The 18,836-nt window shown below is 43.6% G+C and overlaps 1 long non-coding RNA gene across 1 annotated transcript in view; it reads right to left on the minus strand.

The window, feature by feature from the left end:
• Window positions 1–18,836, minus strand: part of LOC128834796 (uncharacterized) — a 131,793-nt gene that overhangs the window by 57,481 nt on the left and 55,476 nt on the right. The gene's annotated exons all lie outside the window — the stretch shown is intronic.

The following is an 18,836-nucleotide window of genomic DNA, read 5'->3' on the forward strand; positions in this document are numbered from 1 at the left end:
AGAACTCACAAGGGGAGAGCACAGGATCTGGTCTAAGTGATGAATGTAGCTGAACCATTTTGTAACGGTGACCATGATGTAATTAAATTAACAGCCTTGGGGGGGGGAGAGGAATACCAAAGAAACCCACCACATTAGCATTTAACTTCAGAAAGGAGAACTACAGAAAAATTAGGAGGTTAGTTAAATAGAAATTAAAAGGAACAGTCACAAGAGTGAAATGCCTGCAAGCTGCATGGAAACTTTTTAAAAACACCATTGTAGAGCCTCAAACTACACGGTCTCTCACAAAAGGCTCTTAAGCAAAGTAAGCTGTCATGGGATAAGAGGGAAGATCCTCTCATGGTTCAGTAACTGTTTAAAAAATAGGAGACAAATGGAAGGAATAAATGTTCAGTTTTCACAATGGAGAGAAGTTAATACTGGGGTCCCCCAAAGACCTGTACTGGGACCAGTGCTGTTCAACACATTCATAAATGATCTGGAAAAGGGGGTAAACGATGATGGGGCAAAATTTGCAGATGATACAAAATTATTCAAGGTAGTCAAGTCCAAAGCTGACTGTGAAGAGTTACAAAAGGATCTCACAAAACTGTGTGACTGGACAAGGAAAATGGCAGATGAAATTCAATGTTGATAAATGTAAAATAATGCACATTGGAAAACATAATTCCAATTATTCTGGAGTCATTTTGGATAATTTTCTGAAAATATCCACTCAATGTATAGCAGCCTTCAAAAAAGCTAATAGAATGTTAGAAACCATTAGATAAGGGATAGATAATAAGACAGAAAATATACTAGTGCTTCTATCTAAATCCATGGTATTCCCACCCCTTGAGTTCTACATGCATTTCTGGTTGCCTCATCTCAAAAAAATATATTAGAATTGGTAAAAGTACAGAGAAGGGCAATAAAAATATTAGGGTTGTGGAACAGGTTCCATGTGTGGAGAGATTAAAAAGAGGGGGACTGTTCATCTTAGAAAAGAGCTGACTAAGGGGGTCTATACAATCATGAAGGTGTGAAGAGAGTAAATAGGGAAGTGTTATTTGCCTCTTCCTATAACATAAGAACCTGGGTTAACCCAATTAAGTTAATAGGCAGTAGGTTTAAAACCAACATAGGGAAGTACATCTTCACATAATGCACACTCAATCTGTGGAGCTCATTGCCAGGGGATGTTGTGAAAGCCAAAAGTATAACCGGGTACAAAAAAGAATTAGGTAAATTCATGGAGGGTAGGTGTGACGTTACACTCTATATGATTTTATGAAAGTATGCTGATGAGTGTGAACATAATATAACTAAAATATGCATGTGGAAGCAGAGAAAAGAACTGACAGAAGGGAACTGTAATGCATGACGTTTGTTAGCAAGAGTCAGGCTAACTGTAACCCTGATAACGCGAGATTTGTAGAAGCGAGGATTGTGTGAGGTGGGTGAGAAAGAGCTGTGTAAGAAGTTATGATGACCTCAGCATAGATAAAGTGTAGAAGACCTTGGGTAGATAAGGTATAGAAAATAATTGTATGTTGGCAAGAGTCAAAACAACTGAGGAAATGAGATATCAAGATGGCCTATGTATAAACAAAAATGCTGCTGTCCCTCATTATTTTTGTAATGAAAGGTATAAATGCTTGCTGTAATTAGTTATCAGTGAGAGACCTGTTTACCTCTCTCCCTCTGCACATGTGAGAGTTAATAAAACATCTGACTTGCTATACCTAAACAAATAGTGAGAACTCAGTTTTTCTCCGACAATTTGGGGGCTCGTCCGGGATGGCAACGCCCGCAGAGGCACCGGCAGCTGCTACGGATCGTTCCCCTTCGAACCCCATGGCGCCACAATAGAGGTAGGAGACCTTTTGAAATCTCTATTGGGGTGTCGGAGGAGGACTGTCCGTGGGGCCGTCTGCCCCTGTTGGGCTCACGCCATCCGAACTTATTGACTGTGCAGCAAGGTCAGATGCTGAGCGGCGTAATAGGGGAATTGTTTGCCGCCCCCTGTATGCATATGCTAGGTGCATAAGGTTTGCACCTGTGTTGAGGGGTTGTTACCGCCTCAAGAGGGGTTTTTACCGCCTCAAGTGATGCATCGAGGTACTTGGGAATAGTACCTGGAGGTACTCAGGAGTAGTACCTGGTATAAGGCCTTGGTGTGTGTGTGGTCTGTGTGTGTGTGTACACCAGTGTGAATTGAGTGTTACCGGAAGACGCCCAGAGTACTCTGCGAAGTCTTTTGGCTCGTGACCAGAACTACTCTAATGCAAGCCCGGTAACTAGAGGATCTTTTAGGAGATCCGACCCATGGTGGGCTAACTCGGCCTGGCATCGTCCAGCGAGGAGGCTACCTGGGTCTAGGAGTGTGTGAACCCATCTTCCCTCCCCTTTTCCTCTCCGTGTGAGCCACTGACAGTCTGATCATCTCACTGGATGCAACAGAGTAAGCGGCGCCGTCTCTCTGAGACTAGCCGACGCTCTTTGCTGAAGGGAGGTGTAGGAGGGTCGTGGCCATCCTCGTTAGTCTCTCCTGTGTGAATACCCTGTAGGGAGAGATCCTTAGTTTATGTGCCGCTAGCGCGGACAGGGCATCCTCCTCCCTGTGTGTGTGATTGGAAAATGGGTGGGGGACAGTCTAAGGATTCCCTCTCACCCACTAAGGGTACCCCAGCTTATTTCATGTACGTACATTATGGTACTAAAACCTGCAGGTATTTAGAGAATTGGAATCATTACACGCGTGAAAATTCATCTAAACAATGCCCACTAGAAGGTACCTTCAATCTAGATAAGATCATACATCTCAGAGGAGCTTTTAATCACAAAAAAAGCCTCTGACACAAATGGGAGCAATTTGTCTATTGAGGAAAGGAACGGGTTAATTTGAAATTCAGCTTGGTCCAGAGATAAAGAGAAAGTTAATCTGCGTTCAAGGTCAAGAATCAATGCAGACCAGACTAAGTATAAAGAAAAACTGCTTTCGGCCCCAGCTGACTGTGAAAAAATATAGACATAGTCAAACCAAAGGCAATACAAGTTAAAGTGCTGAGATTACATTTGCAAAGCTTAACTGTCCAGTGAGATCCAACAGTCTGCCTTTGCGACCCTGGAGCTGGCGTGGTTTGGGGAAGCTGAAGAAGCCACAGGCAGCCGGCCTGGACTGGAATCACTGAAAAGACGCCCCAGGAGACCTCAGGGTGTAAAAGAACTGCCCTCCCAAGAGAGGAAGCAAGTTGGAGATTGCACAGCACCTTCTCTGAACGTTATACACAGACGTGGCCAGTCTGGACGTACGTGTGTGAGTATGAAAGTGTGTCTACTCTCAGCCGCAGTAAGTCTGAGAACCGAAGAGGGATTTAGCATTCCTCTTTCCACCCCGGCTGACCGGGAAGGGTGTCAGGTGGATCTACCCCAGTCGTAGCAGGACTGGGCAACAGAGAAGTTGGAGAAAAGGGAAGAGTTGTGTACTTGATAACTAGAATTGAGCAATTAAGAGCATAGATCATGAACCAGGCAGCAACTCAAACCTACGCCCAGGGCAAGTTGCAAGCCTTGAGACAGGACTTCCAGGCAGAAAAGGAAGCACTGGCTAAGCAAGTACCGGTCCTTCAGGGACTTGTCAGAATTTAACCATTTGTGTTTGCATATGCTGTAAGAGCAGTGTGTTTGCCACAAGAGAAAATTGAATAGTTAAATGCCAATGGGCAATGCGTTTTGCCCAAGTGGCAAGCCTCACGGGGGAGGACTTGGGTAGCCTTGTGAGTAAGAAGATAAAGAGAAGAGACCAGGAAGGGTGGGGGCTAGTTAAGAAGCCCACCCTCCTATCTAAATTGGTAGTGAAAAAGCTGGTGCCCATGGAAGGGACGGTTCAGCGAGAAAAGCAGGATCGGGCCCAAGCGGGCAGGCAATAGATAGAGAGATTGGAGAACAGGTTGGAAACTTTGAGGGCATAGTGGAAGGAAAGGAGTAAGTAATTATAAGCATGGGGATTTCAAATCCCCAGGATAATAATTGAAATGGTAAAATGTGTGTAAGACAGAGTCTTTGTACCAAGGTGCAAGGCTCTCCTTTCTTCTGCAGAATAAAGCAACTCTTCCTTATCCCTGTCTGGCTGTTATTGGCTCTCAGCTAGGTGGACCCGATATTTTGGTGACAGTTAATGGCGACTCCGGTTAATGAATTTCTGTCTTATACATTTAGGTGTTAGGTGTGTGGATGGAACTGAGCCTCTCATTCGTAATTCCTCAGAGTGGAAGCCATCGCGTGCAATGAAGCTCTGAGGTTGAATTGGGATCCTTCTGTCCCGTCCCCTGTAGCGGTCAGTATTAGTAGAAATTCCTGTAATAGGATCCTATTAGGCCATAATTCCCTCTGGTCTCTGTGTAATTCTCTGTTAGAGTGTCAGCAGGCAGATGGGTGGGTCTCTGGTAAAACTCTCTAAGGATAGCCCTTTGGATTATATGTTAAGTAAATGGCCTTTACCCGGTGTTCAGGAAAGAATAAAGATTTGAATTTGTTTTTGGGTAACAAAATAGCAGATAAAAGATCTGGTAAAAAGAGAGAGAAGGACAGTGCCCCTGGCTCTGTGTGGTCGAACTGTCACTTTACTAGGGGTGCATGGAGATTTTGTAAGCACAAAAGAAACAGTTACACCTTGTGTAGAAATTGATGTGGCTAGTGTTGTGGAAATTGAATTGTGGATAGGATGTGCATTTTCCCCAGAACATGTGCAGTGTATATTGTAGCAGAGGTAAAAGAAATGCAAACCTACCAATATAGGTTGTGTTGTCTTTTTCAGATCACTGGGTGTTTGAAAGCAGGAGTTAGAAGTAAAAGGCAATCAAAAGTCTGGGAAAGTTAATTGTGACTTTTTACATAAGAATTTTTAAGCTGTGGATAGCTTTGGATCTGGAAGCAAGCCAGAAAGCATCTGTATTAATGCAATTTTCTAACTAATAAGGTAGAAGCCACTGAAACCTGGGCTGCCTATGAAACAAATACAAAGAAATATGGGGTAATTCCTCTGTTTTGTCTAAAATCAACAAGAGTATGTGTGTATATAAAGGAAATATTTTAAGCAATGACTGACTACCCAGAAGGGGTAGACCTCTGTTCTTTTGTCTTTCAGATCATCAGAGAAAACGGATGCCAGCTGAACAGCATTCAATGTACCATGCATTTACTGGTACAATAGGAATTATTTTTGTGTTCTTTGTCCTGTCTTGTGGTGTTTGTCTTGTGGCCAGAATTGTTGGGTTTAATATTTTCATAAGACAGTCTAGTTCAAAATTAAATAGAAGGGTTAAATCAAAAAAAGCAGATACTTGTTTTATTCAACTTGGAATACAAAAAGTGTTTGGATAAATCAGGAAAATGTGATATACTAAAGTGTAATACAGTTGCTTAAGTAAAAAAAAAAAACTTCATTGGCCAGATTTTTTTTTTTTAATTGAAAAAAATTGTTGTTAAAATTTGCATACCAACAGTCTTTGGAAGCAAGGACATGGAAGGTTAACCCACTCCCCATATTGCCCATGGGATCCTTCTGGCTACCTCAGATTTCTAGCCAGAGGGCTGGGGAGGGAGGAAAGCTATTGGACACCTGAGGTTGTACTGAGTGGACTCCTCAAAAGTGGGTGTGCTTGTCCTGGTTTGTTGGTCCAAAGCTCTGTAATAGTTATTTTACTGGAAGGGTGTACATGGCATACATTGAATAATAAGACTAATGTACTGTATAATGGCAATGTGTATGTGTTCATTGTTGGGAAAAGGTGTATAAGTGAAGAGTGGAAGTTTCCTTTGTAGGTTAAAAGAAGCCAAGAAGGGGAGAAGGAAAAAGAACAGAATGAGTTAACTGAGAAAAAATAGCTAGCAAGCTCAGTCCAAAGATAAGATGCTGGCACCATCCAAGGACACTGCCCACAGCTAAGACTTGGCTGATAGCCAAGAAAAGGGGGGCCTGAATGTGCCCAAGCAACTATGAGATCTGAAAAACACTGCCAGGCATTAATGAAATGTGTTAGGTTTCTTTTCTCACAGATAAAAGAAGTGCTACCCAAAGACCCTAGCAGCCCTGCCATTCATTGAAACAAGGAGACTGAGTCTACGTAAAGTCTATCAACGAAAGACTGCTTTGGCTCCACACTGGAAAGGCCCTTTCCAAGTCCTGTTAACCACCACCACCACTGTGAAGTGCCAAGGACTACCTGCCTGGACCCATGCTTCTCACTGTAAAAAGACCCCTCCACCTCGGGAGGACTCTCCGACTGATGATAAGCCTATTTCTCCTTCTAGCTCTGCTGTGTCTTCTGGACAGCAGGAAAAAGAAAGAAAGAAAAAAAAAGACAAGGTGAAGTGCTAGTAACCTCTCCCTTGTCCACTGACAGACCTACTGTGCCTCTGGATTTTTCTAGAAGAAGCAAAACCATTACAGGGTGATGTGCTAGTAACCTCTCCCCTGTATGATGCTAAACCACACTGTTTCAGGAAAAGAGAAGAAGGAACACTTGCTTCATTGAAACCACAAAGTCCAGGGATTCCTGACTACAAGAGACATTAAGAACTGACCCTGGTGAAGAAACAAAGAATTATACACTGGCAGGAAGAAACTTGTGGGACCCATGCTTGGGAATGTGGTATAGTACTACACCAAAAAGAAATGTATTAGGATATCAATGAACTGTGATTAACACTACACTAGGGACTGTTAAATTTTCATTACCCTTATCCAGTTTCCAGATTACCTCTACATACCCAAATTGCTCACAGGGGGCTGCCATTAGATTAGCACAACAGAGGGCTTGGGTTATTTCTTCTAGAAAGAAGAGAGACTTGACCGGATCCCTGTGGGATGGGGCCAATAATGCAGTAGCAGTCTGGAATATTTTTAAGAACCAGGAACATGATGAGAAATTGGGCCAACTAGAGAAGGCCATAGGCCTTGTTTCTGGAGCACAACTAACCCAGGTACAGGCTGGAGTTGGTGAGTTACATGTTATTTCTGCCCTTAGTTCAATGACCCAGAAGTTGCTGACAGAGATGGTATTGAATATCACTGAGGCTGGGAAGGCATTGCAGTGGGATCTAGCATGCTCAGAGATTCAGGATTTCTTGAATGACCAGCTAATGGCCATTCGGAATGATCTAGAGCACCAGGCTTGGCCCACTGCCCTTACAGACACGTTAGGAGTACCATCTGATCTGTGGCCATGGAGACATACTTGGAAACTTTCTGGGTGGAAGTGTGGACGTTCTCAGTGCTCCTTCCAAGCATATGGACCGGTTCAGGGGGTGTGGGCTCCCACATACCGAATCCTGCCGGGTCCATGGGGAGGATGCATGTGGGATTGGGTAATTCACCGAGACATCTGGGAAATTAGACCTCCTGGTATGCCCAATCGATTTTTAGTCAGTGCTCCTGGGATTACATCTGACATTTGGGTGGGGTTAGGGAGACAATGGACATTTTGGCCGTTACAACCCCCACAGCTTCAGTGTATCCGTAAACTGAAGCCAGGAGAAGTTGTTACTCTTCATGACTACATTTGCTGGGAGGGTAGGGGACAAGGAACTACCCTGACAGGACACTTATTTTTTTAAGCTAATGATAGCTGTGTGTATGTTAAAGCCACTACATTGCAAGACATACATTTTAATCTCACTACCACTGCAGGCAATCATATCATTTATTGGCCTGCAGATAGAGTTTTTCAAGTAGCCCTTAGGTTCCAGATACCCTTTAATTGGACTAGCTTACTATCTGATAGATTTCAAAATTTGCTTTCATTGTTACCTGAGATTCAGAAAATCTCTGAGGTACAAGGGCAAATTCACATGCTTCAAAATGTATATCAAGTAGAAAAGTATGCCTTTCACACTGCTTATAGAGTAGCTACCTTATGTACTAAATATGATGTATTGTGCTTTATGACAAAGGCTGTACAACAACCCCATTATAGTATTGCTATGGGAATGTTATTGCTTGTATTGTTATTAGTTAGCTTAGGATTATGTTATTGTTGTTGTAAAAGACGTAATAATAGTAATACCTTTCATGTTCATGCTAATCATGCATTGTCATTGCATCCAATCAAAACCCCTAAGGTTGAAGCATCTGATTTAGAATCAGAAGTCCAGGACTTGATGCAAATAGAGATTTGAGAATGTTTGTTGTACTAGAAGTACAAAAGGGGGGGTTGTGGAAGCAGAGAAAAGAACTGACAGAAGGGAACTGTAATGCATGACGTTTGTTAGCAAGAGTCAGGCTAACTGTAACCCTGATAACGCGAGATTTGTAGAAGCGAGGATTGTGTGAGGCGGGTGAGAAAGAGCTGTGTAAGAAGTTATGATGACCTCAGCATAGATAAAGTGTAGAAGACCTTGGGTAGATAAGGTATAGAAAATAATTGTATGTTGGCAAGAGTCAAAACAACTGAGGAAATGAGATATCAAGATGGCCTATGTATAAACAAAAATGCTGCTGTCCCTCATTATTTTTGTAATGAAAGGTATAAATGCTTGCTGTAATTAGTTATCAGTGAGAGACCTGTTTACCTCTCTCCCTCTGCACATGTGAGAGTTAATAAAACATCTGACTTGCTATACCTAAACAAATAGTGAGAACTCAGTTTTTCTCCGACATGCATCATGCAAAAGGTCTCTTGTAAGGTATCGTTACAAAGCTTATAATCTACTCAGTGTGGTCACTCTTGTAGCTGAAACTAGAAATATGAAATATAACTCTGAGGGCCTATTATAATTATGCAAAGTGTGGGCTATTAATGGTGGTTTGGAATCTTGATGGCTCCCATTAACCAGGACAATTGACTATAGATGGCTCTGTTTTACTTGTAAGTCTTCCTGTATACTTGTGTGATGGCAAGTGGGTAATGAAGTCTTACAGTGACATGTGATCATGTCACCTGAACTGGAATCCATCTTTAACCTGGTGCTTTTCCATTGAGAAGGAGGGACGGGAACCCAGAGAGGGACAAAGGACTCCCGCCTTATGCAAAAGATATATAAGTGGGTGGAACGGAACAAAAGAGGCTGCAATCATGAGCTACCACCTGAGCTGGAACAAGGACTGTACCAGGGGAAAGGATTGTGCCCAGAGTAGGAAGGTGTCCAGTCTGTGATAGAAGCTTATTGAAACATCTCTTGAAGGTGAGATTTTATCTGTATTCAGTTTTCTTACTGTATGAGGTTTAGAGTTGCATGTTTTATTTTATTTTGCTTGGTAATTCACTTTGTTTTGTCTGCTATTACTTGGAACCAGTTAAATCTTACTTTCTGTATTTAATAAAATCACTTTTTACTTATTAATTAACCCAGAGTATGTATTAATACCTGGAGAGGGGGCAAACAGCCGTGCATATCTCTCTATCAGTGTTATAGAGGGCGAACAATTTATGAGTTTACCCTGTATAAACTTTATACAGGGTAAAACAGATTTATTTGAGGTTTGGACCCCATTGGGAGTTGAGCATCTGAGTGTTAAAGACAGGAACACTTCTTAAGTTGCTTTCACTTAAGTCTGTAGCTTTGGGGGCACATGGTTCAGACCCTGGGTCTGTGTTGGAGCAGACTGGCATGTCCGGCTCAACAAGACAGGGTGCTAGAGTCCCAAGCAGGCAGGGAAAGCAGGGGCAAAAGTAGTCTTGGCACATCAGTTGGCAGCCCCAAAAGGGTTTCTGTGATCCAACCTGTCATAGTAGGCCCATAGATGTCTATTAGCCAAGATGTCTGCATGTCTGGCTGTCCCTAAATCTCTGAATGCCAGAAGCTGGGACTAGAAGACAGGAGGTGGATCATTCAGTAATTGCCCTGTTCTGTTCATTCCCTCTAAAGCATCTGGCACCAGCCACTTCAGAAGACAAGATGCTGGACTAGATGGACCACTGACCTGACCCAGAATGGCCATTCTTATGTTCTTTATGCTCAAAGAGCTCTCATCTGCTTGGCACAAAAGATCAACTGAACATGAGTTGAACTCTATGCAGAATACTCTAAGCCAGATCACATGGCACTAATTTCCCTGCCATCCTGACTTAGTTTGGCCCTATCACATAAACTGAAGGCTGAAACTGAGGAATATTTAAGGCACTAATTTTGAAACAGATACATGATCCTTTAACTGGCTGAAAGCCAATGATGAAGGTCTAATTCAGAGAAATGAACCTGCTATCCTCACTGAAGAGTGTAATAGTCCAGGCAATCCTCAGAAATCCAACATGTAGTGCGAAAAATCTCTCCAGCTACTGCCTTGTCTCCAGTTTCCCATCCAAAGGCAAAGCCATTGAGAAAATAGCGGACAAATCAGCTCTAACAACATGTGCCAACATGTGACATCTGCCAACATCTTGCATCTCAAAAGTCCCAAAAGGATATACCCTGTTTTCCCTTTTGCTTATATTTATGTGATACAACCTGAAGCAGTTGTGAGATGTCATGGTCTTCAATGTCAACAATTTGTTTATGATATCCAAGTGTATCCTGGATGAGACTAGAACAAAATTAAGTGGATAGCACAAGACATTTAGTGATATAATAGTTATAATCTATTAAAATTAAAATAATCTAGGTTTATGTTTTTTAATTATTAGCTGTCACTAATAAATCCTACTTCACTACTTATGCATTTATTTTAAAGAATATCTATCTTGGTTGTGTTCACATTTTGTTATGAACAATACACAAGATTGATATATCAAAAAGTACCATTGAAAATTATTACATGCAGGAGAAAAAAATCTAGGATCATGATGGGCCAAAAACAGTCATCTGATGTGTAATCATGTTTTTATCCTTCACTTCTTCCCAAGGAACTGAACAATATAGGCAAATGAGTTTATCCTGATTACCTGTCTCTGCACTCCTTGAAAACTACTATTTAATTCTGATGAGCCAATCAGATAGCTTATACACATTTTTGCTTCTTGACAGACTCACTAGAGGTGAATATCAGCTTTTTCTGGATCTTCATCTTCATCTCTTTAGAATGTTAATTTAAAGGGAGAATTGATGGAAACTGAATACGTTAAATTATTTTAGATGAAGAGATTTCCAAATAGCTTAGATAAAAGTATTCTGAATTTATACATATACCGATGTCACACTTGTTATTGTGCCTATTGTCTCATCACCTTGGTCAGTCTTTTTACCCTTTGAATCAATAAATCTTGATATTTACTTCAACAGCAATCAATAAGTGTTTTGACGAGCTTGTAATTAATGAGATAAAGCTGCTGTACAATTAGATGGACACCATGAAATAAGTATGGAGCACCATTTACTAAATCAGTGTTTTTTCAGATACGTGATTATATGATTAAATTACATGATTTGTGACTAGTCACATCTTTTACATGCAGAAGCGTGTCAGAATGTGAGCAGGCAGGAAATAAAACAAAGAAAATCTAAAGCATATGCATTTCCATTAATATAGAGAGAAATATACTGTGATGTTCCATATATGAATTTTCATTTACAGGCATGCCATGTTGAGAACCAAAGAGAGGTTAGAGTTCATCTGACAAAGTGTTGAGGTGCTGGTTTTAGTGTATGATCATATTCAGAAATATGCTAATCAAACATGGGTGCTCACTAATTAAATTTACAAATGATTAGAAATATTTGCCACTGAAAGATTTAAAGTCATTTTTTGAATCCTAATGAAAGTTCCAACATTATGTGTATGCCTCTTGAGGGCCTACTGAGGATAAAGTGTATTAAAAATATAATTGGCTTTAAAGCATGCTAGATTAAGTTTTTGCTGTGATTTATGCTGTCTGCTTTGTATTCACCTTTAGAGTTGTTTTTCCCGCTCTGAACCATGTATATTGATAGCTCAAATGTAAGATTCTAACATCTGTTGATTTGCTTATATTGCATTGATTATTATAATGGCTGAAAAGTCTATTACTTGCACATGATCTTACTCATATCCTTGAAGCTGTGTTTTTAGCAAAAAATGATGTTTTCAAGAATGGCAATACTTTGAAAATATTGTATCTAAGAAAAAGAACAAATGTGTGTTGTTCAAGGGTCAATGAAGAAGTTGGTAAAAATTATGAAAAACTGTTAAGCTTTACATTCTGGGATGTTTTAGTATTTCCCCTGAATCCCAATCATTTCATTTACATAACACAAAAAAAAATCCTCATGGAATCAAGTTTAAAATGTGATAGATTTATTTTTTACTTGTGTTGAAAGTGGATCTTAACAAAGAATCCCCCAAAACACTTGCTTATGAAAAACACCACAGATTTGCCAATTTTCCATTGATTGTAACTAACAGCACTTTGTGGTGTATTCCTTTGAAGACACATATTATAAAAGGGTCAAAGTTCTCAAGTATAAAGTAGTTGGCAAGCATTATCAATGGCGCCCTAGGCTGACCTGGTATATACTTGTGTGCAGAATACAGCAGTAAAAGTAACCAGATAGATCAAAATAAACACACAGAGATTAACTATCTATGAAGGGTCAATATGATATATTAACATCTACTGGTGGTTACTAAAATTTTTGAATAAAGGTGATGGAAAGGTGTTAGAATGTTTTTGCAACTAGAAACAAAGTATGGCTTTCATGGAACTGTTTACTCAGCATTGTATCATGATTTTAAAAAAATGTCCATTAAATTGTATAGCTAATTGAGGAAAAACCAGATGGCTGAAGGAAGGAAGGTAGGTATGAGTAATCTCTCTGCCTTGGAAGCTGTATGATAACAGCTAGTGCAAAATTATGGGCTCTGTAAACTTGTAGATTGCAATATTTTTGTTCTTTCCCATTTTTTCTCTGCAGTTGGAGTGTCACTGTTAGAATGCACACCGGGAACAACAGCACTCTTTTCCCAGACTAAGCAGGCATGTCGGAAAACTCTCCATCTAGGGCCCGATTCAAAACCCACTGAAGTCAGTGGGAAGACTCTCACTGAGTATGTCTACACTGTGATAAAAAGCCTGTGGCACTGAGTCTCAGAGCACAGGTCAGTTGACTTGGGTTCATGAGGCTCAGGCTGTGGAGCTATAAAAAAAGGAAAAAGCATTTTACTGAGGGGACTAATCCAAAACCCACTGAAGCCAATGGGTTGTCTACACTGCAGTAAAAGATCTGCAGCATGTCCGAGGCTGGCTCAGGCTCACGGGCTCAGGCAGTGGGGTTATAAAAATGCAGTGTAGACAACCTCTACAAGCCCAGGCTCCAGGCCAAGCCCAAACACCTACACTGCAATTTTATAACCCCACTGCCTGAGCCCGTGAGCCTGAGCCAGCCACGGACATGCTGCAGATCTTTTATTGCAGTGTAGACAACCCATTGACTTCAGTGGGTTTTGGATTAGTCCCCTCAGTAAAATGCTCTTTCCTGCTACCACAAAGCAGATATTAATTTGGGGGCAGAGAGGGAGGAATGGTCTGGCCGTCAGACATGTTTAAAATAAGCCATGGATTTGAGGAAGGGAGAGGAGAGGAAAGATCAAACAGAAAAGAGAACAGGATGAGAAATAAAGAAAACAAAGACAGAAGGCAGAAGAGAGGCAAGGAAAATGTAAAAAGTGCAAATGAACAGAGAAGAATGGAACATGGCCCTGATTCAGCACAGTACTTAAGCAAATAGGTAACTTCAACCATGTGATGAGTTTGGCCATTGAAGTCTACGGGGCTAGTCAAATGTTTAAACTAGTTACAAAGTATCAGAGGGGTAACCGTGTTAGTCTGTATTCACAAAAATAGCGAGGAATCCGGTGGCACCTTAAAGACTAACAGATTTATTTGGGCATAAGCTTTCGTGGGTAAAAAACCCACTTCTTCAGATGCAACATGCAGTTACATGCAGACTTGTGTGCCTGAATGAAGCAGGGCCTCTGAGAAAAGGGGATTCAGGAAACAAAGACTTGGATTTGAAAAACATTTTTCAGATCATTAGCATTAGTAGAGCATAATTCCTCTGCCTCTTTTTTTTAAAGGAAAAATGTCAAATTAAAAAGTTATGGGTTTTCTAATGGATTAATGCACATTCAGTGTGATTCACAGTCAGAGACCGTTGCAGACTTTTTATTCTGCACTCAGTTATAATTACATTTGTACAGGAGTGAAAGTAACTTAAATGACTTACCGGTACACAGGGCAGCAGGGGCCCTAGGCAAGGCGGGGCGGGGGGAGCTCTAGGCTCCTGGAAGGGGTGGGGCTGGGGACAAAGTCCCACAGTCAGCTCTTCAGCGGTGCCCAGCCTGTGCCGCCCGGGGCTTTGGAAGTGATTAAAGGCACTGGGGCTCCGGCCACAGGCGCGTTAGCAGCAATGGCAGCCAGAACCATAGGCCCTTTAAATGGCCGCTGTAGCCCCAGAATAGCAGCGGCATCAGCTGGGAACCATGGGGAATCCAGCGGCAATTTAAAGGGCCCAGGGCTCCAGCCACTGGTGTGGTAGAGGCAGCGGCGGCCGGGAGTCCCGGGCCCTTTAAATCAGCACCAGAGCCCTGGGGTAGTGGCAGCAGGGGCCAGGAGCCCTGGGGCTCCAGCTGCTGCCAGGAATCCAGGGCCCTTTTAAATTGCTGGGCCCCGGGGCAGCTGCCCCTTTTGCCCCCCGCCCTCATCAATGGCCCTGCCAGTACGGTTTGCACTTTCTTGCCGGTACGCCGGACCAGACCAGCTTACTTTCACCTCTGCATTTGTATTTGATTGTATATTGCATGTTTGTACGTGTGAGTACATGGACATGCCTGTACAAATCCATGAGATGAAAACTGACCCTTGCATTTTATATTTATGGATCATAGCACTGGTCAGGAATTTTCCATCAGAATGTGTTTAACAGAAAAAAATGGTTTCAAATTGCATCATTCCACATCAAAACATGTTGGTTGGCTTTTCATTTTAGGTCAGTTCAACATTAATCTGCATCTGCCTAAATGTCCTAAAGCCAAATAGAATTTGTAGTTCAGGCGCTGCATGCCCCTATTCTCTCCTATTGCCCAGGAGCTCTTGCCAGATTATATCTCCCATGGTGCACGATAGTGTCTCCTCTGATTGAACGGTGAGTGTGCCATGAAAATCCATAATGGGAGATGTAGTCCAAATAGAGAACCTGGCCCATACATCATGATGCACACCAACTACAACTCCCATAAGGCACCATGGCAGCTTAGTGACAGTTCAAAATTAAATGGAGCCCAATTTAAACATTCTGACAGTTCTGAATTGAAATCTTTCAAAATTTTGTTCAGCACAAAATATGATATTTTTAATTTTTATCATGATTTGGGATGAATACAAATGTCAAAATATCAGAATTTTCTGTGGGAAGAAATTCTAATTTAGATCACCTCTAAAGAATTAATAATTACTTTACGACAATTCATAAAAATTTAAAATCAACTATTTTGTCTGGATGGGTAGAGTTTCTTTAAAATACAAATGATTACCAGAGAGTTTGTTTTCTTTTCTAAGCTTAAAAAATCAGCAACACAGAGACATGCTCTCCTTTCTCATGTACCTTCCCTTCTCACACACATAAACGTGTCTTGAGATATCCTGATAAAGAGTTCTTGCTAGCTATTTCCTCATTGTGGTGTGTATTCAGCACATCATTTAAGTATATGTTTAACTTTAAGCACTATCAGTGGGACTTGGGCACATATTTAAAGCTAAGCACATATTTAAGTGCTTTGCTGAAACAGGACATTACACTGAAATTTCATGGCTGCTAGAATATCTCCTCTACTACATCCACTTTGTAAAATGCCCTGCTATCCGAAATCTGATAAGCAGATTTGGTACATATTTATACAGCTGCACTCAAGCATTATTTTTCCAGGCGAGCATGTGACTAGGCCTTGTCCAGCTATTGACTCCATCATAATCTTGATAAATCTCCTGTTTTGATAAGTACTGGGAGATACAGTGCCACCACTTTGAAATGCTGTATCCCCACAGGGTCCAACCAAGCTGTAAAATCCTTGCTTCCGTTTTTTATTTGCTTCTCTGAGGGACGAGTGCTCTCAGACACAGTTAAAACTTTAAAAGCTCCTTGTTTTGCAAAGGCCTATCTAAGTAGCATATTTTGGAGATACAGCTACTGCATGTGCATGCAACAAAGTGCACTCGCAACAGGCATTGGCATTTCTTGGGCATGCAAAGCCATTCTTTGCTAATGTCTATGTTAGTGATCCTGTCCATCGGTGTCACTATGCTCTGTACAGCACCAGCCTAAGAATTTTGGGGAGGGCAGTGACACTTTTGTTAGGGATAGTCCCCAAACACCACTAGTTAATTTTATATTAAAGCTGTTTATGTGAGACATGGGGGAGGGAGGCTTTAGGTTCCCACTGTCCCTGGAACCTCATGCTGCAGACGTGGAATCCAGCTGCTTCTTCTTTCCATCCCTGATGACTGGGTTACATTTTTAATGCTGTCTTTGCAAGGAAAGAGGCTAGAAACTTACTTTAAAAACCATTAGAACCAAAATTGAGATTCTCCTTTTCATTTACATTTCTATATCCTTTCCTAAAGGATGTCTCTGTCTTTGACACAAAAGGCCATGACTGAGCCGTTAGGGCCATATTGTCAAACACTCCTACAAAATTTGCAAGTTCATCTTTTTGCATATGCTGAAAGACCAGATTGTTTCCCCACCTACATGGGCATTTCTGCATGCATACTGCACAGGTACACACTGGAGCACCAATTACTAGTGAAAAACATGTGTGCACGGTTTTATATGAGCAAACACACTTGCAAATGTAAACTTAGTAATGTAAACTGATGCAAATGAATGCATTTTAAAGGCTTATTTGTAGGGTTACCATATTTTGTGCCTCCAAATGGAGGACACTCCACGGGACCCCGGCCCCGCCCCCAGCCCCGCCCACACCCCCGCCCCAGCCCCACCCCCTCCCCAAAGTCTCCGCCCCCTCCCCTGCTTCCCATGCGGGAAGCCTGAAGCAGGTAAAGGGGGGGGGAAGAGGTGCGGCCCAGGCTGGGTCGGCTCGGGCCCTGGGGTGCCGGCCCCGGCCGACCACCCCCGGCCCGCCCAGCACTGCCGCCGGTCCCCGGCGGCCCGGCGCACCCCCGGCCCCGCGACCCCAGACCGGCTCCCGGACCGGCCCCCCGGCTCAGCGCACCCCGCGGCTCCGCGGCCCGGCGCACCCCCGCAGCCAGGCGCACCCCCCCGGCTCCCGGACCGGCCCCCCGGCTCGGCGCACCCCCGCGGCCCGGCGCACCCCCAGGCCCCACGACCCCGGACCGGCTCCCGGACCGGCCCCGCGGCTCCCGGCTCGGCGCACCTCCCCGGCCCGGTCCGGCCCGGCGCACCCCGGCGCACCCCCGTGACCCTGGACCGGCCCCCCGGCCCGGCGCACCCCCCAGCGGCTCCACGGCCCGGCGCACCTCCCAGCGCCCCGGCCCGGCGCGACCCCGGCCCGGCTCCGTGGCCCGGCGCGACCCCGGACCGGCTCCGCGGCCCAGCGCGACCCCGGACCGGCTCCGCGGCCCAGCGCACCCCCCGGCGGCCCGGCCCCGCAGGCCCGGACCGGCTCCCGGCACCGCGCCCCCTGCTCCCCGCCCGGCCCCGCGCCCAGCCCGGCCCGGCACTGCAACCCCGGCCCGGCACCGCGCGCCCGGCCGGCTCCCGGCCCGGCACCATGCCCCCGGCCCCGCGACCCCGGCCCCGCACCGGCCCCGGCCAAAGAGGCCCCGGCCGAGCCCTCCCTCCCAATTTTCCCGGACATGCCCGGCTTTTGGGGATTTCCCCCCGGACGGGGATTTGAGCCCCCAAAAGCCGGACATGTCCGGGAAAATCCGGACGTATGGTAACCCTATTATTTGAAAATTTGGACTGTTAGAAATTTACTTCCTTATTTATCATAGTCACCCAGCATATCAAGGGAATCAATAAATATTAAAAAGATTCTTGCACAAACACTACCTTGCCAACATTTGTTATTTTTATTTATTTATGTCCTTTATATTTTTCAACAGATTAAACATTTTTGTTTTGTTTTCAAAACAATTAAAAATGGGGTTCAAAGCCTGGCAATTATTTTTCTAGTCAAGACAATACTCCCCTGGAGAATGTTTTTAAAAAGATATTTGATTCACTTTAAGTAAAAAAAAAAAGATCCAATTTAAAGTCTCTCCTTGTTGTTGTTGCTCTTGCCAGAGCTTCAGATGACACTGAAATATGTGACCAAATGTTTTTGCTACTTTGATTTCAAAGTTCTTCTGCCTTTTTGAAATATTAAGTGAGTGACCACTATCTAAACTTTCCTGGGTTTTTGTTTGTTTTTAAGTGCCACTAAATGTACGCTATCTATCTAAATCCCTAATCCAAGAGCTGATGCAACTGTGGTGAAGGGTGATTAATGGGAAGCAAGTTGGGGACTAGTCAAATCACATAAGAAAGTGAAAAAGAAAAAGGGATGCAGGTACTCCTGGGATAATTCTAAGCTCTCAGGTCATGTGTACACTAGAAACTTAAGTCAACCTATATTAGATTGACTTACAGTAATTACTGCGGTGGTTCATGTCCACACTACTCTCCTTCTGCCGGTGGTGAACTTCCACTGATTTGCAGTGTTGGGGGCTGACAGCCTGGGCTCTCAGCTCCACACACAGCTTCCTATCGGGAACCCAGCTGCCCCCTGGGCTGTTGGCTCCCCACTCCCCGCCTCCAGGAGCCCAGCTGCCCACTCTCCCCCAGGCTCTCAGCTCCCTGCCACAGCCAGGCTCCCGGCCAGGAGCTTGGTGTCCAGAGTTTGGGCAGCTCCTGGCAGGGAGCCAGGAGCCTCCAGGCAGCACCCGGGCTCCCCGTGGGGAACCAGGAGCCCAGGGTGC

This window comes from Malaclemys terrapin, chromosome 3 (assembly GCF_027887155.1).
Source record: "Malaclemys terrapin pileata isolate rMalTer1 chromosome 3, rMalTer1.hap1, whole genome shotgun sequence".
NCBI lineage: Eukaryota > Metazoa > Chordata > Testudines > Emydidae > Malaclemys > Malaclemys terrapin.